We start from the raw sequence: 9,956 nt of genomic DNA on the forward strand, positions 1-9,956 counted from the left end.
TTAGGCATAGATGCATGCTGGATAGCGGTCTATGTACTTTGTCATAATGCCCTGATTAAATCTCATAGTAGTCATCGTAATATGTATATGCATTGTTATGCCCTCTCTATTTGTCAATTGCCCAACTGTAATTTGTTCACCCAACATGCTATTTATCTTATTGGAGAGACACCACTAGTGAACTGTGGACCCCGGTCCATTCTTTACATCTGAAATACAATCTACTGCAATACTTGTTCTTACTGTTCTTCGCAAACATCATCTTCCACACTATACATTTAATCCTTTGTTTACAGCAAGCCGGTGAGATTGACAACCTCACTGTTACGTTGGGGCAAAGTACTTTGATTGTGTTGTGCAGGTTCCACGTTGGCGCCGGAATCCCTGGTGTTGCGCCGCACTACACTCCGCCACCATCAACCTTCACGTGCTTCTTGACTCCTACTGGTTCGATAACCTTGGTTTCTTACTGAGGGAAAACTTTCTGCTGTACGCATCACACCTTCCTCTTGGGGTTCCCAACGGACGTGTGCTTCACGCGTATCAGCCGGCTAGATTTAAACTATAGGCACATGATATAATGCTCAAGATTTTTTGTAAAAATCTTTATTGGGTTCACAACATGCTATTTCATCAGAGATCCAGTGCAAGTTTAGCGAAACTCCGCCCCGAGCGAAGGATCTTCATGCCCGCCGTTTTGCATATAGTTTGAAACGAGCATAAAAAATTCACCAAACAACGCGAAACCTTCGCGTGCTGTCATATTATGTGTCATAGTTGCAAGGAAAAATAATAAACTTGGATAATTGCATACATCACAAAAAATTCTTCACAATATGAGCTATCATGTTCGAGGTTTCATGGCATTTAGGTTATACGACCAATGTTACTGATACATCACAAAAAATCCTTATGATCGCTTCGACCGTAACCATGGAGCATCTTCAGCATTTAACGCGATGGTTGGGTCAATGTTCACTGTGAAAGGAGGAATTTCACCAAACTTATTATGATTTTCTGACATGTCTATCTTGTCCTCGACTCCCACGATGGTTCTTTTCCTTGAAAGAACTATGTGACGCTTTGGCTCATCGGATGAGCTCGTTTCCTTATGTTTTCTTTTCATCGGTTTGGAGGACATGTACTTCACATAGAAAACCTGAGCCACATCATTGGCTAGGACGAATGGTTCGTCTCTGTAACCAAGATTGTTGAGATCCACTGTTGTCATTCTGTACAGCTGGTCTACCTCTACCCCTTTTCCATCTAGCTTGACCCATTTGCACCAAAACAAAGGCGATCTTAAAACAAGGTCCATAGTCAAGTTCCCATATCTCCTCTATGTAACCATAATATGTGTCCTTTTCCCCATTGTTAGTGTTTGTTGCATCAATGCGGACACCACTGTTTTGGTTGGTGCTTTTTTATCTTGGGCGATCGTGTAGAAGGTATTTCCATTTATGTCGTACCCTTGGAAAGTCACTACAGTCGAAGATGGTGACCCGGCCAACAAGTACAACTGATCTCCAACATCGTTGTTATTAATGAGATGTGTTCGCAGCCAACCGCCGAAAGGCTGCATATGTTTATGTGTAATCTAGTCTTCTGACTACCCCGGGTGTTGGGAGCGTACAATATTCTTGTGTTCACTGATATACGGGGCCACCAAGGTGGAACTTTGTAGAACTGTGTAATGTGCTTGAGTGAAAGAAATCCCGTCCCTACATATCATTGATTTCCTTCCTAGCGTGCCTTTTCCACTTAGTCTCCCCTCATGCCGCGATTCAGGAACACCAATCGACTTAAGGTCAGGAATAAAGTCAACACATAACTCAATGACCTCCTCTGTTCCATAGCCCTTGGAGATGCTTCCTTCTGGCCTAGCACGGTTATGAACATATTTCTTTAAGTCTCCCATGAACCTCTCAAAGGGGAACATATTGTGTAGAAATACAGGACCGAGGACGGCAATCTCTTCGACAAGGTGAACCAGGAGATGCGTCATAATATTGAAGAAAGATGGCGGAAACACCAACTCAAAACTAAAAAGACATTGCACCACATCCTTTTGTAACCTTGGCAGACTAGCTGGATCGATTACCTTCTGAGATATTGCATTGAGGAATGCACATAGCTTCACAATGGGTATTCGAATATTTTTTGACAGAAACCCCCTCAGTGCAACCGGAAGCAACTGCGTCATAATAATGTGGCAGTCATGCGACTTCAGGTTTTGGAATGTTTACTCTGCCATATTTATAATCCCCTTTATATTTGATGAGAAGCTAGACGACACTTGATACTGCAAATGACTTCAAAAAAGATTTTCTTCTCTGCTTTGGTAAGAGCGTAGCTGGAAGGACTTAAGTGACGCCCTGTATCCGTCTTGTAATTCTGTTCTTGCTTGTTTTTTGGGGACTTTCATACGATACTGGTCCTCCCGTGCTTCTAGTGTATCTTTTGTCTTCCCATACATACCTAAGAAGCCTAGCAGGTTCATGCAAAGATTCTTCGTCACGTGCATCACGTCGATTGAAGAGCGGACCTCTAGGACTTTCCAATAGGGTAGCTCATAAAATATAGATTTTTTCTTCCACATGGGTGCGTGTCCGGTAGCGACATCATTCGGAACAGATTGACCGCCAGGACCCTTTCCAAAGATTACTTTTATGTCCTTGACCATATCAAGTAAAGCATCACCGGTACGGAGTTCAGGCTTCTCCCGGTGATCTGCCTCACCTCCGAAATGATTGCCTTTCTTTCTGACGGGGTGCCTCTTTGGAAGAAATCCACGGTGCCCCAGGTACACAACCTTCTTACATTTCTCCAAATATGCACCTTCGGTCTCATCTAAACAGTGCGTGCATGCATTGTATCCCTTGTTTGTCTGTCCTGAAAGGTTACTAACAGTAGGCCAATCATTGATGGTCACGAAAAGCAACGCTCGTAGGTGAAATGACTCCTGTTTGTTCTCATCCCACGCATGTACACCTGGTTTGGCCCACAACTATAAGATTTCTTCACATAATGGCCTTAGGTATGCATCAATGTCGTTGTTGGGTTGCTTTGGGCCTTGGATGAGCATTGGCATCATAATGAACGTTCGCTTCATGCACAACCAAGGCGGAAGGTTATAGATACATAGAGTTACAGGCCAGGTACTATGACTACAGCTCTGCTTCCCAAAAGGATTCATGCCATATGTACTTAGACCAAACCTTAAGTTCCTCGCGTCACCTGCAAAGTTCGGGAACTCTCTATCAATTTTCCTCCACTGCGACCCATCAGCGGGGTGTCTCACCATCTCATCTTTCTTACGTTCTTCTTTGTGCCATCGCAACAACCTAGCATACTCTTTATTTCTGAACAGACGTTTCAACCGTGGTATTATAGGAGCATACCACATAACCTTGGCAGGAACCCTCTTCCTGGGGGGGGGGGGGGGGGCTCGCTCTCAACATCACCAGGGTTATCTCGCCTGATCTTATACCGCAGTGCAGTGCATACCGGACATTTTTCTAAATTTTCGTACTCAGCGCGGTAGAGGATGCAGTCATTAATGCATGCATGTATCTTCTGCACCTCTAATCCTAGAGGGCAGAGAACCTTCTTTGCTTTGTACGTACTGTCAGTAAATTCGTTATCCTTTAGAAGCCTCTTCTTCATTATTTTCAGTAACTTCTCAAATGACTTGTCACATATATCAGGCCCTGCCTTCCATTGCAGCAACTGTAGTGTGGTACCGAGCTTTGCGTTGCCATCTTCGCAAGTTTAGTACAACTTTTTTTTGTGATCCTCTAACATGCCCTTTAACTTCGCTTCTCGTTTTCAGTTTCTGCTTCTCTCTGTACATCAGCGATGGCCCGACGAAGATCATCATCAACGGGCTCATCTGATGCCTGTTCATCTTCAGCTCCCCCTGCCTCTTCATCTTCATCATGCCCCGTTGCAGTATCACCGTAGTTAGGGTACATATCATCATCATCTTCTTATTCTTCTTCATTGTCTTCCATCATAACCTTTCTTTCTCCATGCTTGGTCCAACAATTATAGCTGAGCATGAAACCTTTCCAAAGCAAGTGGGAGTGAAGGACTTGCCATTTACTGTATTGCTTTAAGTTTCGGCAATCAACACATGGACAACACATAAAACCATCCGCCTGTGGGTTTTTCTCAGCCACACGGAGAAAATCTTTCAGGCCCGAAGTGAACTCGGGTTGGCATCGGTCAACGTACATCCATTGCCGCCGGTTCATCTATATCATATAATTAAGTTTATCAAAATACCATTACAAAACATCATAATATATATATATAAATATATAATTAGTGGAAATAACCACTGTACAAATGAAAGGGTAAAGTTGCTTAACCTTGATCGAGGAGGAAAGAAAGAGGAGAAAGCTTAGGTGTCGCTCCGGCACCTCATATCATTTTTGTTTTGTGTGAAATCACGCGGCATCATTCTCTCAGATATATCATCGAGCACCTCATATGTATGGCAAAGAAAAGCAAGCAAGCACACAACCCTCACACCTTCCACCAAGAAAAAATGGAGTGAGGGCTGGCGGGGGGGGGGGGGGGGGGGGGAGCTGAATATACAGGGTAAAGGGGGGCTTTAGCACCGGTTCATGACACGAACCGATGTTAATGTTTACCTTTAACACCGGTTCGTGTCACGAACCGGTGCTAAAGGTTTTGCGGCTGCCACGTTCCTGACGACAAAACTTTAGCACCGGTTCGTGTCACGAACCGGTGCTAAAGATCCCGCACGAACCGGTGCTAATGCCGCGGCTGGTCTGCTGGACGTTCTAGCCACACAAACCGGTGCTAATGACCCCCTTTAGTCTGGGTTGGTACCAAAACCGGTGCTAATGCTCTTTGAAGCAAAAAAGCCAAAGCCCTCTTTTCTACTAATGACCGTATGAATCTATGTATTGCAAATTAACAATATGTTAAGTCACATTCTGGCATCTTACAACCTATCTTTCGTGTCTATAGAATTGAACTGTGGGTTAAATAGGGGTGTTCACAAGTATACAAAAAATCTCTTAAAACGCACAAAATTAGTCTGTTCAATAATTTTCTAATATCATGCATGTACATCTTTGTTGAACATCTTTTTATGCCTTATACCTATACCTAGGCAGACCAGGAGTTTGTGGCATCCTATACTTTTAACAGCTAGCATTATTCATGAAACGATTAGTTCTCACATTTTAATTACATCTCGAATACAGGAGCCAAGTTCTTGGTTTGAAGTCCAGAAATTACTCCTACTGCTACGCGTGGACCATGGTAGTTGAGCTCTGCTTCAAGGTTAAATTTGCTCGTTTGAAAATGAGATGTTATTATTACTTACCGTGTTAAAATGATTGGCAGTGACATCGAAAATGAGTATGTGTGGTGTGCAGAAGGAGGATGCACTGTTACTTTCAAAAAAAAAAAAAGGATGCACTGTCAATCATGGCGGCACGAACGCGCTGAGTTTCCTTTTAACTATGCTTTACGATGGACAATGAGGTTTGTTGTGACATATAAGATCATGATCGACTAACCGTGCCCCTAATTATTGCTAACTTCTAGCAGAAATTTTGTGTGTTGCATGTGCACACTATCTATATACTCCCTCTCCCATAGTTTATTAGATGTGCGCGTACCTTTAGGTCATAAATTTGATCAAGTTAGCATTAGTTATATGTTATAAAAATTATATCATTAGAAAATTTAGATATTTTATTTTTTAATGATATAATTTTTGTATTATATAATTTAAATTGGCGATCTAGGGATACGAGGAAGACTACTAAACTGAGACGGAGAGAGTACGATTTTAACTCGGTTGAGTTACTTGCATGTAATATATGATTTTCTTGATAGACTAGCTCAACCCCGGCCGGTGTTCGGTCAACGAGAAAGTATATAAGAGCATCTTCAATATAAGAGTATCTTCAATAGGTGCACTAAATTTCGGCGTGCTAAATGTCGTTTGTACCGTGCTGTAAACGTATAGCGCGCTGCGCTGAAATTTCCCCCGATGGACGCGCCAAAATTCAGCGTCGTGCTCGGGTGGTAAAAAGGTTCCTTCGCCAAGCGCGCCATTATACAGCGCGCAGCGCGGCGCAAACAACTTTTTGATCATATTTTGCTACGGAATAGATCAAACAAACACGAAAAATTAACTGAAAATACGAAATATATTTCAAACTTCGACGCTACAACGACATTTTTATTTCGAAACTACGCTAAACTACTCGGAGTCCCAGTTGAAATCTGACGAGCGAGTGGTGTCCTACACCGGAGTGAATGTCCACTCAAAGGAGGAGGAGGAGGAGGAGGAAGAGGAGGAGGAGGAGGAGGAGGAGGAGAGGACGATCGTCGATGGGCCGGCGCCGTTTTTCTTCTCCTCCGCCTTCCTCGCGGCCTTCTCCGCCGTCCTCGCCGCCGACTTCGCCCGCCGCTCGTCGCGATCCACATTCTTCTTCGCCGCCACCGCCACCTTATCCTCCTCCTTCTTCGCGTAGAAGGCCTCAATCGCGGCGACGTCGTCCGGAAACTACCGCGCCCACTCGAGGCGGAGGCGCTCGTCGCGCTCCGCGACGATGAGCCTGTTATCACCAGAATTTGACCGGATCAGAGGTGGGCCGCGATCAAGATTGGGCTTGAAGAATATACATGGAAGATATACATGAATCGGCCTTGTGCACGAAGTTTGGGCTAGTTTGCCCGTGTATCTGTAAATATAGTAGGATACGTGTCGGTTAGTTAGAGTTTGGCTCGTGCACGGTTGGGATTATTCCCACGTTAGAAAGTCTACGGACTATAAATATGTATCTAGGGTTATTGAGAAAAACAACAATCACGTTCATCACAAACCAATCTAGGCGCATCGCCAACCCCTTGTTTCGAGGGTTTCTTCCGGGTAAGCATCATGCTGCCTAGATCGCATCTTGCGATCTAGGCAGTACACGTTTATTCGTTGTTCATGCGTTGCTCGTGCTGAAGCCTTGTTGATGGCGAGCAACGTAGTTATCATAGATGTGTTAGGGTTAGCATTGTTTCATCGTGTCACATGCTTTCGTCCATGCAACCCTTAGACGTCTAGCCGCCCTTACACCTATCTTAGGTGTAGGGCGGCACCTTGCTTGATCATTATTTAGTAGATCCGATCCGTTATGATTGCTCCTTGTTCTTCAAGGATTAGTTTAATATCTGCATAGTTAGGCCTTGCAAACGGGTTGAAGGATCCAGTAGCACGTAGGGTGTAGTTTGCTAGCCCTAGATAAGATGTTCCGGGGATCAACTTCATGTTGGTTTTTAGGCCTTGTCTAGGGTTGGTTTATTATCATCGTGCGTGGCTGCCAGGCTCAATCACGCGTAGGATGTTCCGATTATGTGGTGAAAACCCTAAATCGTCGTAGGTCGCTTTAGCTTTATATCGATCAAGCAGGACCACCATGTGATCGTAGACCTCATACGAACCATGGGTGGATCGGCTCCTTGAGCCGATTCACAGGATAACCTGAGAGCCGATCGAGGCTCGTATTTAATGTTTACGTGTATGCCATGCAGGAAACTAAGCGAAGCAAATCCATCACCTTCCTGACCAGGTATAGGTCAGGTGGCACGCCCTTGCACCAGCATCGGGACGTGTGTACCAGGAGCTTTGCGGGCCGTCGCTCGGAGGGACCAGGGCCAGCCGCAGCTCTAGGTTGTTCCCGGCTCTTCGTATTGCCAGCCGTTGCTCGCCGGTGGGTTTCGGACGCCAACACATTCTGGCACGCCCGGTGGGACAGTCTTCGACATCCACTGCATCGCCATCTACATCTGAGATGGCGGAAGGTACTCCAGTCACGTACGAGGATCTGACCGAGGAGCTCAAGAAGAAGTATGACGAGGTCAAAGCTATCCTCGAAGCCGACCTCATCGGCTCTTTCCAGAGGACCCGCTCACACGGCATCAGGTGGAAAGGGTTCTCGCCTGAAAGCGCGCTCAATGGAGTGGACCTGTCTACCCCTTCAGAAGAACGCACCAGGTCTCTGCGTCAGGAGATCAATTTCATGGTAGCGCATTCGCTACACCGCCATTCTGAGAACCTGGTGAACACTTTGGAGCGTGTCGCCCTTCGGGTGATCCAGGAAATCATGAGGCATCAGTACTCTCCGTCAGGACCTGCTCTAGGGACTCACCAAGGAGAGATACCACTCCAGTCCCGACCACCGCTGCCGTTCGCGCTGGCAGCACCAGAAGTGCCGAGTTCACCGGCATTTGTCGTCCACAAGATCGGTGGTGACCCTAGTGATTACCAGTTCCTGTATGAGGCGCCTAAGGAGATCCCTCACGGATACATGTGCACCTACGTGCCAGACTGCAGTAACTGGGCACTCACGAACCAGACTACAACAGCAGGGACTTCTGGAACAGCAGGGGGAGCTTCTGGCTCAGATCTTGAGAAGCAGACGTGGCTAGCTAAGTATGCCACTCTGACGAACCTCCAGAACTCAACTCCTGCAGCTGGCTCAGATCGTGAGAAGCAGACGTGGCTAGCTAAGTATGCCACTCCAACAAACCTCCAAAGCTCAACTCCTGCAGTTGGCTCAGAGCTTGAGAAGCAAGCGTGGCTGGCTAAATACGCCACTCCAGCGAATCTTCAGAGCTCGACTCCTGCAGCCAGCACCGCGGATCAGATCAGTACAATCTTGAGAGACCAGTTCGGCATGGTGCCGAAAAGGAGGGCAATCGGCTATTCCAAGCCGTACCCCAACGAGTACGATTTGATCCCACTACCACCCAAATATCGGCTCCCTGAATTCTCCAAGTTTAGTGGGTCAGATGGCTCCAGTTCAATCGAGCATGTGAGCCGATATTTGGCGCAGCTGGGCATGATCTCAGCATCAGATGAACTACGTGTGAGGTTCTTCGCACAGTCCCTCACAGGATCGGCTTTCGGGGGGTACACCTCGCTGCCACCAGATTCAATCCGGACTTGGAGGCAGATGGAAGAGCGGTTCCACATGCAGTATCACTCAGAGGCTTCCGAGGCTGGCATTGCCGATCTAGCACAAGTACGGCAGAAGCGCGGGGAAACAGTGTCAGAATACATCCAGCGCTTCAGGGCCATCAGGAACCGATGCTATTCGGCTCGTTTGGCTGAAAAAGAAGCAGTCGAGTTGGCGGTGGTGGGTCTCGCATCGCCGATCAAGGACATGGCTTCCCAAGCAGATTACCCTTCACTGGCGCATATGGTTCAGAAACTGTCATTATATGAACAGCGCCACCCAGAGTTGTACCAGGACAAATTCAAACGTGCGGTAGTCCTGGTTGAGACAGAAGAAGATGAAGGCTCTGCAGGAGATCAAGAGGTAGCAGTGGCTGAATGGACTCGGGGGGCAAGCCCCGTGTCCTGCAAGTGGGTTAAGCCACAAGGGCTTCCAAGAGGGTTTGACTTCGACGTGACCAAAGCTGAGCAAATTTTCTACCTCTTGCTCAAGGAGAAGCAGCTAAAGTTACCCGAAGGCCTCAAAATCCCCACGGCACAGGAGTTGAACGGAAAGCCATGCTGCAAATGGCATAACACGTTCACCCATACCACCAACGACTGCAGGGTGTGGCGTCAACAGATCCAAATGGCGATAGAGCAAGGGCGTCTAATCTTTAACCAGTACGCCATGAAAGTCGACACGCACCCCTTCCCCGCCATTAACATGGTGGAGTGCACTTACCCTGGGAGGTGCCAGCCAGGTTTCTCGTTCAGCATCAACATGGTAGAACCTGGGCACCACTCTGGTAAGGACAAACACGAGGGCAGCCGCTCTCGTAGCAAGGACAAAGAGGAAGCTGGTCCACGCGATCGGCTCCGACACGATGGCAAGCGCTACATCACAGAGGGAGAAGTGAAGAATGTGCGATATCAACGACCTCTCTCTGATCATCTCCTCAACAAATATGTGAGTCAG

The 9,956-nt window shown here is 46.7% G+C and overlaps 2 pseudogenes; both read right to left on the minus strand.

Annotated features, from left to right (window-relative positions):
- Positions 1–910: 910 nt before the first annotated feature.
- LOC139838585 (uncharacterized) lies at positions 911–2,203 on the minus strand (annotated as a pseudogene).
- Positions 2,204–2,314: 111 nt separating this feature from the next.
- On the minus strand, positions 2,315–3,406 carry LOC139838586 (uncharacterized; annotated as a pseudogene).
- Between the last annotated feature and the right edge of the window lie 6,550 nt (positions 3,407–9,956).

This window comes from Lolium perenne, chromosome 3 (genome assembly GCF_019359855.2).
Source record: "Lolium perenne isolate Kyuss_39 chromosome 3, Kyuss_2.0, whole genome shotgun sequence".
Classification (NCBI taxonomy): domain Eukaryota; kingdom Viridiplantae; phylum Streptophyta; class Magnoliopsida; order Poales; family Poaceae; genus Lolium; species Lolium perenne.